A 17,073-nucleotide genomic window follows, 5' to 3' on the forward strand; every position below is an offset into this window, starting at 1 on the left:
GTTTCAATGCATGAGCGAAGTTGGAAAACAGAGCCAAGTGACAAGCTGTGAAGCAGCAGCTCAGCCGCGCAGAGCAAGTGAGCTTTGTGCTCTTTCTAGTCAGAGCAAGTGTGGCCTTGGTGGACTGTAGGGAACAGTGTCTCTCAGGTAAAAATAAGTTGCTAAGATTCACACCAGAATGATGCAAATCTTTCATTTGCAAACAGATCCTGAAATGGGAGCCATGTGGAAAGAGGACTGACTTGGAAATCAGATTCAGGGTCCTGCCTAGCTTTCTTCCAGATGATGCCACCAATCAGCCATCTGGTCTCAGGTAAGCATCTGTGACTTACAAAATATTTTTTTAATCAACAACAAAAATTAGGGAGAATACAATAACAAAACTGTGTGTGCTATCGAGTTTTAAGCAACCCCAACATTGGGATGAGTTCATTTCAGACCTAGTTCTTTGTGGATTCCTCCTTTACCCCTGATTCCCTTCCTCCCACCCCAGAGATTAACACTGTCCTGAATTTGCATCTTTCGTACTTCTTCTGTATACACATGTATCTTTCAACAGTGGGTACTCTTTGTTTTGCATGTTTTAAAACTTTAAACTTTATCTACATATCATTCTTCAACTTGCTTTTTTAATGAATTTAGCATTAGCTTTCAGCAACAAATCTCTGGTCCATTCATTTTAACTAGTATATATTCTAATGATTTGTGAATAGACATCAGTCTACCTGTTAATCTATCTATCTCCATTCTCCTGTTGATGAGTAATTAGCTGCTGCTGCTGCTAAGTCGTTTCAGTCATGTCCGACTCTGTGCGACCCCATAGACAGCAGCCCACCAGGCTCCCCCGTCCCTGGGATTCTCCAGGCAAGAACACTGGAGTGGGTTCCCATTTCCTTCTCCAATGCATGAAAGTGAAAAGTGAAAGGGAAGTCGCTCAGTCGTGTCTGACTCTTAGCGACCCCATGGACTGCAGCCCACCAGGTTCCTCCATCCATGGGATTTTCCAGGCGAGAGTACTGGAGTGGGGTGCCATTGCCTTCTCCGTGAGTAATTAGATTGTTTCTAATTTTGCACTATGGTGAGCAATGCTTTGACCAGTGTTCTTGTTCATTTTCTGTACTAACATACAAAAGCTTCTCAAAAACGTTTTGTCTATATTCACAGTAAAACATACACTGTACATGGAAACCCAGAACATACAAGTGTACATTTCTGTGTATCTGTGTATACATTGTATGTGGAAAAAAGTTTCTCAAAATAACACTCTTGTTGTCTATTCAGTTATGATCCAGATTGATTTAGTCTATTTCACATACCAAAAAAATAGGCCATTTGCAATTTACTAAAGTGATTCCGTGACCCAGTAGTGCATCTCCACACTGTTCTGGGGCACATACTTGGCCGTAAAATTGCTGGGTCATAGGTTACACCCATTTTAAAATTGATGAGTTTATGCCTTTGTGAGTTCATTTGATATGTTTAAATGGATATTTGCATATAGCCAGCATTCTAGGGGTTTCTAAGAGGCAGCTTTTTGAGTTATTTAGTGGCTGGAAATGGAAATTCCATTTTAGCTTTATGGGTTTCAGTTTTTTCATCTGTCACAAGAAGTCGAAATAAAACAAAATACTGGATTCTTCAGTGTTTTGCAGATTACTTTCCCTTCAGTCCCAAAGTCCTGAGGAGGGCTTCAGGTTCTGTTCTAATGTGTGTAAGCTGTAGGGAGAGAGGGGTTTAGGGGAGCAAAAGGAGGAGAATGAGGAGGTGGAATCTGGGGCCTTTTACCATGGTCCCAACCCAAGGAGCCCATTTCAATATTTATCCATTGTATTTCCATTGTGTGCAGCTCAAAAATATTCTGAAACTTTGGATTTAAATGTTCTCAAGTCTCTTTCCAGATCTAAACTTGAATGAAAAGAACGTTTGCATCTCTGGACCCTTTAAAATTGCAGCCAGTATTAGAGCACATGATGACTTAGGGCATAGGGCATTGGCAAAAAGTGTTGGTTAACCCAAGTTCTTTATGGATTTCTAACACTGTGGAATATGACTTGGAAAGGATGATTTCAGAGTACTGTAGGGCAGTAAGTTCGGTGCACTCTTGGCTGGGACTGCCCCTTGGGACAGCCAAGTGTACTCTGTTCTATGGGCTACGTCCAGAAGAGGCTGCTTTAAAGGATTTTTCTATTGCAGTATTGTTTATTTACAGTGTTGTATCAGTTTCATGTGTACAGCAAAGTGATTCAGTTTTATATATAAAAAATATATATTGTTGTTCAGTCACTAAGTCATGTCTGACTCTTTATGACTCCATGGACTGCAACACACCAGGGTTCCCTGTCCTTCGCTATCTCCCACAGTTTGCTCAAATTCATATGCCTTGAGTCAGTGCCATCTAACCATCTCATCCTCTGCTGCCTGCTTCTCCTTTTGTCTTTAATCTTTCCCAGCATCAGGGTCTTTTCCAATGTGTCTACTCTTCGCATCAGGTGGCCAAAGTATTAGCATCAGTCCTTCCAATGAATATTCAGAATTTATTTCCTTTAGGATTGACTAATTTGATCTCCTTGCTGTCCAAGGGACTTTTAAGAGTCTTCTCCAGCTCCAAAATTCAAAAGCATCCTATATTATATATATTCTTTTTCAGATTCTTTCCATTATAGGTTATCACAAGATATCGAATATAGTTTCCTGTGCTATATAGTAGGACTTTGTTATTTATCTGTTTTATATATAATTGTGTGCATCTCTTATTCCCAAACTCCTCTTTATCCCTCCTGCTCCTATCCCTCCCTCCCCTCTTTAGTAATCATAAATTTGTTTCCTGTGTCTCAGTCTGTTTCTGGTTTGTATATAAGTTTATTTGTATGATATTTTTTTAGATTCCACATATAAGTGATATCTTATGATGTTTATCTTTCTCCATAAAAAACTGCTTTGTTTTCGCCGTATTTGTTTATTCGTGAATGAAAGCCTAATATCAATCTCTCTGAGCTCCATTTCTGCCTGCTAACTGTTCCACTGGCTCACGGTGAAGCCCATTTACTCAGCAGGGTGCACATACATTTAAACCATTACATTCACAGAGATGAAATTTTATTATCATTTTAATGAAAACACTCAGCTCCTCGTGGGTTTATTTTTGCCTTTCCAAATAGGGTAAGAGCATAAAGAGCTGGTGGTAACTTGGTAGTAAAGTGACTTCAGGATGGTGTGTGTTCATTCATGGAGAATCACGGTTGCCTTTCCTAATCCCCTGGCTTTCTCTCTCACTGTCTGTCTCCCAGGACCCGGGTGACTGCCTCCTGTCAGATCCTAGTCCTGCCCTTTAATTCATCCCGCTTGCATTTCATCTTCCTTAATCACTGTTTTCATCACATCACTCCCTTGCTCAGAAACCCCTGAGGGCTCTTTATTTCCCACCACATCAAATCTAAATGCAGCAGCCTGCTTTCAAGGCTTCTCCTAATCTATTCTTTCCTTGCGTCTCCAGCTTTATTTCCTTTGCCAGATGTGGTTCTGGTTCCTGTGGTTTAGAGATAATGGAATTTTTGTACACACTCACACACAAAACTGGAAATCTATCTATCATTTTCCTTAAGCACAGTTCAGCCTAGTTTCCGTACGCAAAGCGCACATCAGCAGTGATGGCTCACCTCCCTCCCAGCCCTCCTCGCCCCAGGCCATGTGAGCGAGATGGAGGGGTCCTCTGGGGGAAGTGTGTGGAGGAAAACAGCTTATACCCCACTCTCTCTCCATACCCAAAGACGACTGTTCACTGGAGTGGTTTGTGAAAAGCACTGCCATGTTGACAAGACAGGCAGAATGCAAGCAGCTAAGAAGGCAATCTTGAAAGATACGTAATTTCAAATCAGAAAGATCTGGTTCAGGAACGTGGAAAGAGGTACACCTGGATAAGGTAAAGCTCAGCAGATCATGAAACCTCCAAAAAAGATGGTGGTGAAGTTGGTAAAGGAGATTCAAGAATAGGTTTACCTATTGGAATAGGTTTATCACATCTGTGAATATCATTTATTTTCTTTCAACTTTGTATTTATTATGGGATGTGTGTTTGTTGTTTGCTTTTCTGTAACTATTTCAGGAAGTCCTGGCTCTTCCACTTAATAGCAGTATGATTTGGGGCAATTTTCTTTAGCCATAAAGTGGAAGTAATAATGCTACCTAGTACATGGGGTTGTTGTGAGGACTAAATAATATAGTTAAAAAGCAAAGAACATGAAGTCCAAGACCAAAATAGCAGCCATTATTCCTATCACCATTATTATTATAAGTACACATAAGCTGCTCTTCATTTGAGCAGCTGCTAAAATTCCACCTTCTCTCAAAATACCTTCAGTTTAGTTTAGCAAACATTAGCTGAACACTCAGTGGATGTCAGGCACTGATGCAACGCTGATGAAACCAGAGGCAAGAAACTGACCTTGTCCTTGTGTGGCTTGTCTTCCAGTAGCAGAGGCAAACCCATGAGCAGATTATTTCAGCTTAAGGTTTGGCTGTCTGGCACAGTCATTACTAGCCATGAGTGACTATTCAGCACTTAAAATGTGGCTGGTCTGAAATAAGATGTTCTCTACATGTAAAAAACACAGTGGAGTTTGAAGGCTTGAAATGGTAAAAGAATGTGAAATAGCTAATAGACAATTTTTAGTATGATACTACCTGTTGAAATGATAACATTCTGGATTGTGTGTGTGTTAGTCGCTCAGTCGTGTCAGACTCTTTGCAACCCTGTGGACTGTAACCCACAAGCCTCCTCTGTCCATGGGATTTCCCAGGGAAGAATACTGGGGTGGGTTGCCATTTCCTTCTCCAGGGGAATCTTCCCAACCCCAGGGATTGAATCTGGGTCTCCTGCATTGCAGGCAGATTCTATACCATCTAAGTCACCAGGGAAGCCCTGGATATGCTGGGCTAAATAAAATACTTAAAATTAATTTCACTTGTTTCTTTTTAATTTTTAAAAACTGTGCTATTAAATACATGTGGCCCCTGTTAGGTTTCTCTTGGACAGCACTTGGTCTAAGATGATACAGTGGAGATTCAAACGGGATGCAGCAGGGAAGCATGCCACGGAGCCTGGGATTGAAGGAAGGCTGCCTGGAGGAGCAGATGCATCCTGAGCTGAGTCAAGGATGGACAGAGGTTATCCAGGCAATAACAAATCTAAAGGGCATTCCAGATGGAGGTAACAGGAAGGTGTGGAAAGGCTTGTATTTATGGAGTGCTGGAGGCAGTTGGTTATTCCACAAGATAAAGGATTGTGAGTTGGGAAACTGGAAGATAAAGCTACCAGGGAAGTGAAATCTAATTTTCCCATCATTTAAGATCCAGTTGTCATTAAATGCTCTGGTTCTTGTCTTATGCTTGAGGTCTGATTATGTCTCCACTATTGCTAGCAGTTTTGGACTATCAGCAATGGAGAGTTGGAAGGTCATGTCCCAGAGGACAGGATCAATAATGTGAAGGTGCCACTTGGAAGGCAGGATGCCATTTTTCCCTCGGCAGTAGTCTGAAAGATAGGAAGGCAGCCTAAGATTGCCATCTCGAGTGTAAGCCTGATGAATGAGAATCAGATAGGAAGGTCAGAGCTTTTGATTTGTTCTCATTCATTGGGTTCAAGGAGAGTATACATGGTTGCATTCACGCTCATTTACCTGTCAATGAATTTCAGGAGGATTCCTCCTCCAATAAATTCCCACCAATATGGAATATAATCATTCATCAGATTATATTAATTTGCAAGCATATTATACCACTCTATCACAAATCACCCGTAGGTCTTCTGCCATTAGTAACAAATTATTAACATTGGATATTCAGTAGGTCATGGAAGAGGCGTAGCAAAAGAAGACTTGGAAGCCTAAGTGGATGGAGAAGCTGGAGAGTTAGAAAGCACGTTCCATCTTACAGTTTTCCCCAGATACTATCTGGGAAATTTCTGTGCATTGGTTCTTGTTCTGTTTTTGGAACCACTAGGATAATGAATCAAATCTCTCTTTCTCATGATAGCCACTTGGAAAATTTGAAGAGCATTTTACATCTTCCCCTTAATTCTTCTTTTCAGTGGATTAAAGCTCTTCATCTCCTTTGGCTGTTAATTGTAGAATCCTCTGGTTCTCTCCCAGAGGGAGAAAACCAGACTCTCCAGAAAACTGTACTTTTGTGTACCTCTCCTAGCTGAACACAACATTCCAAGCTTTGTCCAAATATCAAAATGTAAAGTGGGCTTATGACCTACCTCCACTTCTTCCAGAGAGGCCTCAGTTGTGGTTGGTTGGCAGTCACTTGAGACTTCAGATCCAGAGCCGAACTTGGTTGATAAGAAAAAGCCCTGTTATTCTCACAGACTTGGAAAACAAGCTTATGGTTGCCAGGGAAAAGGATGCGGGGAAGGGATAGCTGAGGATTTGGGGATGGACATGTACATACTGCTATGTTTAAAATGGATAAGCGACAAGGACCTACTGTATAGCACATGGAACTCTGCTCAATGTTATGTGGCAGCCTGGATGGGAGGGAGTCTGGGGGGGAATGGACAACTTATGTATGTATGGCTGTGTCCCTTCGCTGTTCACCTGAAACTGTCACAACATGGTTTGTTAATCATCTATACTCCAATACAAAATAAAAAGTTTTTAAAAAGAAAAAGCTCTGTTTTTTCTCACTGCATGTTATTGACTTATCTAACACTTCTGGACCTTTTTCTTTTTTTTTCTTTTTAAAGAAGATGTGATGACTTCTCTGGTTATAGAAATAAATTTTGGGAAAAGTGGAAAATGTGAACAAGCAAAATGACCATTATTAACAGGTTGATATGTATAAACCAATTATTTATAGCATAGGGATGGATATGTATTATGGATGGCATTTTGCAATAATGCTGAACAGTCCTCTGTGAACATGTTTCATATAACATTTTTATAGTCATATCAAAATTTTACAGACTAGTCAACTAGTCCTCTGCTGTTGGACATTTAGGTTGTGATTTTTTTGTCATTATGATTAATGCTTTAATAAACATCCATGAAGCTAAATTTTTAAAAAAATTATTGAATTATAGTTGATTTACAGTATTGTTAATTTGTACAGCAAAGTGATTCAGTTATATATATATGTCGATATATATATATATATTCTTCAGATTCTTTTCAATTATAGGTTATTATAAGATATTGAATATAGTTCCTTATGTATTTGCTGTATACTCAGTCACATCAGACTCTTTGCCACCCCACGGACTCTAGCCCATCAGGCTCCTCTGTCCATGGGATTCTCCAGGTAAGAATACTGGAGTGGGTTGCTATTCTCTTTTCCAGGGGATCTTCCCAACCCAGGGATTGAACCCTGGTCTCCTGCATTGCAGGCAGATTCTTTACCGTCTGAGGCTATACAGTAAATCCTTATTGCTTATCTATTTTATATAAGGTAGTGTAAATCTATTCATTTCAAACTCCTAATCCATCCCTCTTCCACACTCTTTCCCTTTCGGTAACCATAAGTTTGTTTTCTATGTCTATGAATCAAGAACATAAATATATTTACATTTTTTGTTAAAGTGAATTCCTAGAAGTGAAATTACTGGACTAAAAGATATAATATTTAAAATTTAGTTTGTATAAGTCATATTGTCTTCTAGAAATACTGTACTAATGTGGATGTATTATCAGCAACAGCAAGAATACCGATTTCTCTACACACTTGCACTCATAAAAATTTTTGACAGTTTGAAGAACAAAAACAAGTAATATTTTGTTGTTTTAATTTGCATTTTAATAAGAGAGTGAACATTTTTTTCACTTGTCTATTGCCATCTTCTTTTGGAGAATTAACTTTTCATACCAGTTTCCATTTTTCTACTAGGGCATTTTTATTTTTTCTTAATGGCTTGGAGTAGTTATTTTAGTGCAAAGAATATTTATCTCCCCCAATTTTCTCAGTTTATTTGCTTTTTGGCTTTTTATTTCATTATAAGTAGATGCATTCTATCAGATGCATTCTATCAGATTCTATCTAAGTCTTCTATCAGATTATTCTTGATTTATAGAAAAATTATTTTTGTGTGTGTGTATGTGTTATTTAACTGGTGAGCTTACTAAGCATTCATACTCATTTGAAATGTTTTTTAACTTATATTTGAATTTCATATCTATTTTTGTCTTATTGTGCTAGCTAGAAATTCAAGGACAATGGTATATAATAGCGGTGATAATGGACATCCTTGTTTGTGACTTTATTAGGAATACCTTAATGTTTAATTATTAAGCATGATGCTGGCTTTTGTTTGAGATATGTATCAAAACAAATATGCATTTGCTAAGTAAATGTCAATTTATTCAGCTATTTTTACAATTTAAAAGAATAATTTCTGAATTTTATCAAATATATTTTAGTATCTGTTTATATGAATGTGATCTCTCCCTCGTGAGCTCTCTTTCTCTAGAAACAATTGCAAATTTAGAGAAGAGTTGTGACTATAATACAAATAACTATTTTTCTGGAACCATTTGAGAGTTTGGCTGACACAATATTCACAAACTCTAAGTACCTTGTGTATATTTCCTACAAACCAGAAATATTCTCTTGCATTATCAAAATACAGCCACCAAAACTAAACACTGAAACATTGCTAACATCTAATATGTAGATTCCATTCAAGTTCTGTCATATGTTCCAACCACATCCCGATAATACCCAGTTCAGAATCACATGCTACCCATACAAAAAAGTATACACACATTTATAGCAGCATTATTCATAACAGTCCAAAAATGGGAACAACCCCAGATGTCTATCAATTGATGAATAGATAAACAAAATGTGTTAGCTCCATGTAATGGAATTTTATTCAGCCAAAAGAAAGAATGAAGTGCAATCATATGCTCTACCTCTGAGTGACAATATTATGCTCAATGAAAGAAGCCAGTTACTATATTAATACAAAAGATCACATATTATGTGATTCCATTTATATGAAAGGCCAAGAATGGGAAAATCCGTAGACTGAAAGTAGATTAGTGTTCCTAGGGATTGGGGGATATTGGGAGAGGGAATAGGGGTGACTACTACTGGGCACAAGGCTTCTTTTTTGGGGTGATAAAAGTGTTTTTAAGTGGTGGTGATGGTTGCACATCTCTGAACATAAAAAGAACATCAAAGTGTGTACTTTATAAGGGTGAAATTTATGTGTTATGAATTTTATCTTCATGAAGCTGTTATTAAAGAAAATACTTGTATTTGCACTTACTTATCATGTCCCCTTGGTCTCCTCAATATGGAACAGTGGTTCAGTCTTTTCCTAGGCTTTATTGACCTTGACAGTTTTGAAAATTATGGGCCAATTATTTTGTAGGTTATTCTCAATTTTAGATTGTCTGATATTTCCCCATGATTACATTCAGCTTATGCATCAGAGCTGGAAATCTCACAGAAGGAATGCTGTGTTCTTTGCATTGTATCTTATCATGTGATACATGATTTTGATTTGTCCCATTACCAATGATGTTCAATTTGATCAGTTGATTAAGATGTTATCTGTCAGGTTTCTCTCCTATAAACTTATTATTCCTTTCCCTACTGAATAATTTTATTTTATGGAAAGTTACTTTGGAAGGGTATAAAAATCCATTCATCGTCAAAGTTGTATTCATTTATTAGTATGAACCTATGTTTTAACATTTAATTTGCCATGTTATGATTTGTTACTAAAATTACCTTTTTGATGTCAGTTTACCCAGATTTGACCCATGGATCTTCTCAAATTGGCATTCTATGTCCTTTTAGTATATCCCCTTCATGGTGTGAGTAATTCCAAATGATTCTCTGGTGTAAGAAAATGCTCCAGTTTGTTTTGTGTTCTGCTTTCTCCAGCCCTAGAATCAGCCATTTTCCCAAGAAGCTCTGGTCCCTCTTAGAAGAAAATGCTACTTAGAAACCAAGAGTTGATCTCTAAGGAATTCTCTCTGATTTGAAGGGTTTCACTGCTTCACATCCTTCTCAGTGGACTGAGCTAAAGAATATACGTAAATTCCTATATATGTACACTCTCTTATGTCTGTGTGGTTCTCTATGTTATTAATATCTGTATCTATCAATGGCAACCCACTCCAGTACTCTCGCCTGGAAAGTTCCACGGACAGAGGAGCCTTGTAGGCTACAGTCCATGGAGTCGCAAAGAGTCGGACACGACTGAGCGACTTCGCTCACTCACTCACTCATCCATCCATCCATATATTGAAAGCCATGATTTTATAGTGATCAGTCAGTTCAGTTCAGTCGCTCGGTTGTGTCTGACTCTGCGACACCATGAATCTCAGCACGCCAGGCCTCCCTGTCCATCACCAACTCCTGGAGTTCACTCAGACTCACGTCCGTTGAGTCGGTGATGCCATCCAGCCATCTCATCCTCTGTCGTCCCCTTCTCCTCCTGCCCCCAATCCCTCCCAGCATCAAGGTCTTTTCCAATGAGTCAACTCTTCGCATGAGGTGGCCAAAGTACTGAAGTTTCAGTTTTAGCATCAGTCCTTCCAAAGAACACCCAGGACCGATCTCCTTTAGAATGGACTAGTTGGATCTCCTTGCAGTCCAAGGAACTCTCTCAAGAGTCTTCTCCAACACCACAGTTCAAAAACATCAATTCTTTGGCGCTCAGCTTTCTTCACAGTCCAACTCTCACATCCATACATGACCACTGGAAAAACCATAGCCTTGACTGGACAGACCTTTGTTGGCAAAGTAATGTCTCTGCTTTTGCATATGCTATCTAGGTTGGTGATAACTTTCCTTCCAAGGAGTAAGCATCTTTTAATTTCATGGCTGCAATCACCATCTGCAGTCATTTTGGAGCCCCCCAAAAATAAAGTCATCCACTGTTTCCACTGTTTCCCCATCTATTTGCCATGAAGTGATGGGACCAGATGCCAATGATCTTTGTTTTCTGAATACTGAGCTTTAAGCCAACTTTTTCACTCTCCTCTTTCACCTTCATCAAGAGCCTCTTTAGTTCCTCTTCACTTTCTGCCATAAGGGTGGTGTCATCTGCATATCTGAGGTTATTGATATTTCTCCCGGCAATCTTGATTCCAGCTTGTGCTTCTTTATAGTGATACTTTTACTTTAATCCAACTCAGTAGTTTGAGGTTTCTGCCTTTCCAGATTTGAATATCCATCCTCTGAGAGTAAGAAGTCTGACCTTTATTATCCTTAAGAGTGTTACATATGTGATAAAATTCTTGTATAAAACCAGTCTTCTGTTTAGCACCGCTGCTGCCTCCCCTGTGTTTGCCCTTCTTGCAGCACTCAAGAGCTAATCTACACCCATCTATTCCTGGCCCTAGATGCTGGCTTTTGGGCTGAATAGGTCAGAAAGGGAAGAGTGGTATGATGAGAAGGAGAAGAAAGTCATTTTTATTTTTTGGCTTATAACTTAGTGAATTATATTAATAGATTTTTACTAATATTGACTCACTCTTGCACTTTTGTAATGTGCCTTGCTTTGATTTTTTTCCACTCTTAAGATTTCTTAATAATTTGTTTTGCTGATCTGCAAAAGCCATGGCATGCTAAAAATTTTCTTAGGCATTCCTTTAATTTTATTTATTTTTTTATTTCTACAGGGGAATACATGGCTTCCTCCTGACTTTTTTGCATTTTCCCAGTACCTTTGATTTTGGAAATACTATGAGAATGATGGCTACATTTTTTCAGTGTTGGAAATTCCTGGTATGTCTCAGAAGCAAGGAATCACAGGATATCTACTTTTCAGTGGTGAGTATGCCTCTCACAAAAGCCACACCATTGTTTATAATACCCTAATTTTTTTCATAGAAACAGAACAGGGTTTCTCAACATTTCCTGAAATTTCAAAAACTCAGAAAAAGATTTCAAAAAAAAAAAAAAGAATATTCAACTAAATATTCATTTGTTAGCCCAGCACTGGAAGGGAACAGCCCTAAAGAATAACTGGTGAGTAAATCAACACCAATACCACTATCATTCATCTCCTTCATACCAGCCTAACCCAAAAGAATTTCTTGGCACCCACAGGAAGGTTAATTGAAAAGATAAATCTACTCTGGGAAGCATTTGTATTTTAAGGACAGATGGAATTGGGGAAGTGCCATGCTGACATCTATCATTCTACAAATCATAATTATTGTCAGTGACCCGAAACCTGGCGCATGTTATGATGGTTAAATAATGTCCATAGTTTTGCTCTCCAGGAATGCTTTTGTCCCCGACCTGATCATTATCATGCTTCTTGGGTCTTTTAGGCCTAAAATGTGTAAGCTGCTTATATTTATCTGGGTAGCTGGTTAATTTTGGTGGCAGCCACCTTGCAGGTATGATTTTTCTTCCACTGACAGAAAACAAAGCCTGGAATCCTATCTTTTTTTCCTCTAAAGCATAGTTTTATTTTTTGATTGGAGTAGAATTGCATTATAATGTTGTTTCTGCTGTACAATGAAGTGAATCAGCATGTGTATACATGTATCACCCCCCTCTTGGAACTCCCTCCCACCCACCCTTAAATCCTACCCATCTAGTTCATCACAGAGCACGAAGCTAAGAATCCTGTGCTTTAAAGCATGTGTATCTATTTTATACATGCTTTCATTATTTATACTTTCTTCCTCATCTCCCGCTAACCCTCCCACCAGTCCTATTTAAAGAAAATATTTATTATGTATGTAGTTGCCATTGTTTAGTCGCTAAGTCGTATTTGACTCTTTTGTGTCCCCATGGACAAAAGTTCAACAGGCTCCTCTGTCCATGGGATTCTTCAGGCAAGAATACTGCCGTGGGTTGCCATTTCCTTCTCTAGGGCATCTTCCTGACACAGGGATAGAATCCCTGTCTCCTGCACTGGCAGGTGGGTTCCTTACCACTAAGCCACCAGGGAAGCCCATTATGTATGAAGATTCCTCAGTGAAGATCTATATATGCCCATGTGTCTTTGTGCACATACATATATTTCCACAGTACATGTGTTTAGTTCACTTTAGTCACTCAGTCGTGTCTGACTCTTTATGACCCCATGGACTGCAGCACACCAGGCCTCTCTGTCCATCACCAACTCCCAGAGTTAGTAAACTCATGTCCATTGAGTTGGTGATGCTATCCAACCATCTCATCCTCTGCGGTCCCCTCCTCCTCCTGCCCTCAATCTTTCCCAGCATCAGGGTCTTTTCCAGTGAGTCAGTTCTTCGCATCATGTGGCCAAAGTATTGGCATTTCAGTTGCAACATCAGTCCTTCCAATGAATATTCAGCACTGATTTCCTTTAGGATGGACTGGTTGGATCTCCTGGCAGTCCAAGGGACTCTCAAGAGTCTTCTCCAACACCATAGTTCAAAAGCATCAACATTTATCCTTATGTCCTGATCATAATTATCATCAGTATTATGTATGATAGTGCTTCAACAACATACTAAAAAGAAACCATCATCTCTGGGCGGCGCGGGAGGATGTTCAAGATACATATTTATGAGTGAGTGAGTGTGTATGTGTAAAGGTAAAGAAAAGCAGGGAAGGGTCTGCAGGGATACACACTGGATTTGGTATGGTTACCTCGAAAAGATGTGAGATGGAGAAGAAGTTAACAAAATGGGACTTTTTCTTTACTAAAAATCTGTACAGTTTGAATTTTGAATCATGAGTATGAATTAATTTTATAATTTTTAAATAAATTTGCACTGTCCAAGTTGCACACACAGAGCTGTCTCATATGATGTCAGTCCAACAGTGACCAAATGCATAGCAGACAAACAGCAGTTACCAGAATATATGAATCATTGTAGACAGAATCATTATTAAATAGTTATTGTTTTCCTGATGAAAGTGACTTCAATTGTTGATAGAAGATGAAATAGAATCAAGACACTTGATAGGTATTCCAGTTGCTGCAAAACAAACCACTCCTGTGGCTTAATGATAGGGTTTATTTTGCTCACAGATTTGCAGTTTGGGTGGGGCGGAGTCACGGTGTGATAGAGACATTTTGTCTCTGTTTTACTGGACATCAGGTGGGATGACTGGAAGGCTGAAGGCAGAATCATCTGAAGGGCACTCACGTGTCTGGCAGCTGACGCTGACTGTTGTCTGTTGTCTGGGATGTGGCTGGAAAACCTCCATGTGGCCCTTCCATACAGCTGCTCATCTTCCCCGCAATATGGTGACCAGGTTCCAAAGGTGAGTGTCCCAAGAGAGAGTTGGGTGAAAGCTGTGTCAACCTCCAAAGTTACCGAGATCACTTTCTTCACATTCTGTTCATCAAGGGAAAAAAGGTAAAATGAACTCTATCTCTTGCTGGGCAAGTAGCAAGTTCTACGAGAGCATATGGGACTGAAAATACTAACATGGCCATTTTTGGAAAATACAACCTGGCCCAGTAAGGCCTTTCTTTACTGACGTGGTCTGCACTACACAGCCTCAGAGCAAAGACGGAAAACAGCCCAGAGCTGCTTGCCTGCCCAGCTGATTGTGAGTGTTGCAACTTTACCTTTACTCTGGAAACCATATTCATGCATTGTGAGAGCTGTGAATTCTTATGTAAGGAACCAGAAGAATTTCAGTATTGTAGTATTATTCATGCTTAGCACAGCCATGGTTTTTAAATCAGCTTTCCTGAGTACTGTCAACTTTATCATAGCCTAAAAGGCAGATTGACACTTTATAGGGACAGTTAAAGTCTATTTTTATTGATTGGATCCAGGAAACTGGTGTATTATTTTTGCCTCTGAGCTTACTTCTCAAATACAACAAAAGAGCCCAGAAAGGAGATTCATGAAAATGTATGGTTTGCAACACAATTTCAAATATTCTCCTTAAATGCACTTTGGTGTTCTTATAACCTACCAGCCACACTGTATTCAAGGCTATGATAAGTTTAATATGTGAAAAGTCAGATGCATTTATCATTTTCTATGAAGGTTCATTAAGGATTCACTTGGATCCCTAGTGTCCTCGGTTCCCACTGCGGCATGCACACAAGAAAACATATAAACAGTGGACTAATCACCAGGTATGTATAGATTACCCATAGAGTAGCACTTAGAGAATTGTCAGGAAACATCCAATTAATGGAGCCTACTAGGTTCACATCTCCCTTTATTTTACGATATGAATTATTAGCCCCAAATCAGCAGTAAATTAGATCTGCAGGGATTCTAATTTTTAGAAACTCTATTACTATTAATTTTTATTTCTTTGAACATAACCAAGTTCTTCTCTCATTTAAGAAGATGTAGTCGTCATGTAACAAAAGTCTTACAAACTAAGCTCTTTTGGTGATTGACATGTGAAAAATAAAAGAAAAACAGAGTTTCACACTGCCTTTTAAAGTGTGAAAAAACAGTCTTCACTCATGGTTGGATAAATCAGTCAAAGTGAATTTTAACAAAGTTTTGCCCCCAAATATTTTCTTGTTTAGACTGAAGACAGCCATGAAACATTTCTTTTAAGCTCAGTCAGCATTTCATTCTTTAGGAATTTGCTAGAGACTTAAAACTTTTTCCAGTCCTTTTTCTCCCATCACTACAATGCCAAAGTAGCAAACAAAGCAAGCTTGGTGCCCGTATCTTTCCTGAAACTGACATCATAAATGCAATTCAGATATTGTGACCCCCCTGCAAATGCTTATGTTTATTGATGTGTCCTTGTAAAGAACATTTACTGACATGCCCAGCTCAGACAATTATTAAAACCATCAGTTAAGTCAGTAAACCTGATTGTTCTTCAGTTCACCTGCTGCTGCTGCTGCTAAGTCGCTTCAGTTGTGTCCAACTCTGTGCGACCCCATAGACGGAAGCCCACCAGGCTCCCCCATCCCTGGGATTCTCCAGGCAAGAACACTGGAGTGGGTTGCTATTTCCTTCTCCAATGCATGAAAGTGGAAAGTGAAAGGGAAGTCGCTCAGTTGTGTCCAACTCTTAGCGACCCCATGGACTACAGCCTACCAGGCTCCTCCATCCATGGAATTTTCCAGGCAAGAATACTGGAGTGGGGTGCCATTGCCTTCTCCTAGGGGAGCCTTTATAAAATACTGATTCTTGGACCCATTCCCCCAAAATGCTGGCTCACAGGCCATGAATGAAGCCAAGAAATCCATACTCTTCAAAAGTTCCTCTTATAATTCTGGGTGTTGGCCCAGGGTGGGATTGACTGAATGGGAATATTTGTTAACTTTTGAAGTAACTTTTGTAAGGTAAGATGTTCTGCCTTGATAGAATTTTTATAGCTCAAAACAAAGTGATATTATGCTTGAATTTCTATCCTTATTACATTTTACAATAGGAATCCAGGCTTACCCTAAACTTTTATATGTTTTTAGTAGAAGCTATAGCTTTATAAACAAAATGGGGAAAGAAATTCTGGTTCATAAATCTCATCATTATTTTCCTCTTCAGCTTTGTGTTTGGGCTGAAATGTATTATATATATAAATGTTATATATAATGATTACTTTCATTATTTGGTAAACTTTTTCTTCTAGATCCTTTAGGCCCCTCTAGCTGGAACTCTTGAAATAAAGGAACACCTATTAACAATTAATTATGGTTAGAGGATATGAATGGGGCTTGCCTCATAAAACAGGAATTTTTTTGCGTGTAGAGCCACATAGGACACAAAAATATCTACAGATGGAGGAAACAGAAGAAACAAAGGCACAGATGCTTGAAGCTGCCTGGCACACTTCAGGATGGTGAGTAGCTCAGTGTAGCCCGGATACAAGATAAATGGGAGATATCAGCGGCAGGGGTGCGGGCAAAGAATTCTGTCTTGGTTCTATTTCCCATTGTTTGGAGTGGTTTTTTGAGGAAATACGTTAAGATGGGTCTGAGTGTGCTTCTGGCCCTGAGGTTGATTAGGGCTCAGCTATGGGCAAAAGAGGAGGCAACAGAATATCAGGGTATTTTCTAGTCTTAGTCTCCATGATGTAAAGTTTGGGCGTGTGTTTTTTTGCTTGTTTATCCTTTTATAAAATATTTTTAGTTGGAGGATAATTGCTTTACAATTTTGTGTTGGTTTCTGCCATATATCTGCCCCCACCGACCCC

General features: G+C 39.1%; 1 long non-coding RNA gene across 11 annotated transcripts in view; it reads left to right on the forward strand.

The window, feature by feature from the left end:
* The window catches only part of LOC132345950 (uncharacterized), a 287,030-nt gene that overhangs the window by 219,102 nt on the left and 50,855 nt on the right, over nt 1-17,073 (forward strand). For all 11 annotated transcript variants that reach the window (XR_009495560.1, XR_009495559.1, XR_009495557.1 and 8 more), the window contains 6 exons: nt 207-313; nt 11,634-11,784; nt 14,043-14,208; nt 14,295-14,499; nt 14,949-15,040; nt 16,629-16,719. This is a non-coding gene — a long non-coding RNA (uncharacterized lncRNA). The remainder of the gene's footprint in view (nt 1-206; nt 314-11,633; nt 11,785-14,042; nt 14,209-14,294; nt 14,500-14,948; nt 15,041-16,628; nt 16,720-17,073) is intronic.

Source organism: Bos taurus, chromosome 8, assembly GCF_002263795.3.
Source record: "Bos taurus isolate L1 Dominette 01449 registration number 42190680 breed Hereford chromosome 8, ARS-UCD2.0, whole genome shotgun sequence".
NCBI lineage: Eukaryota > Metazoa > Chordata > Mammalia > Artiodactyla > Bovidae > Bos > Bos taurus.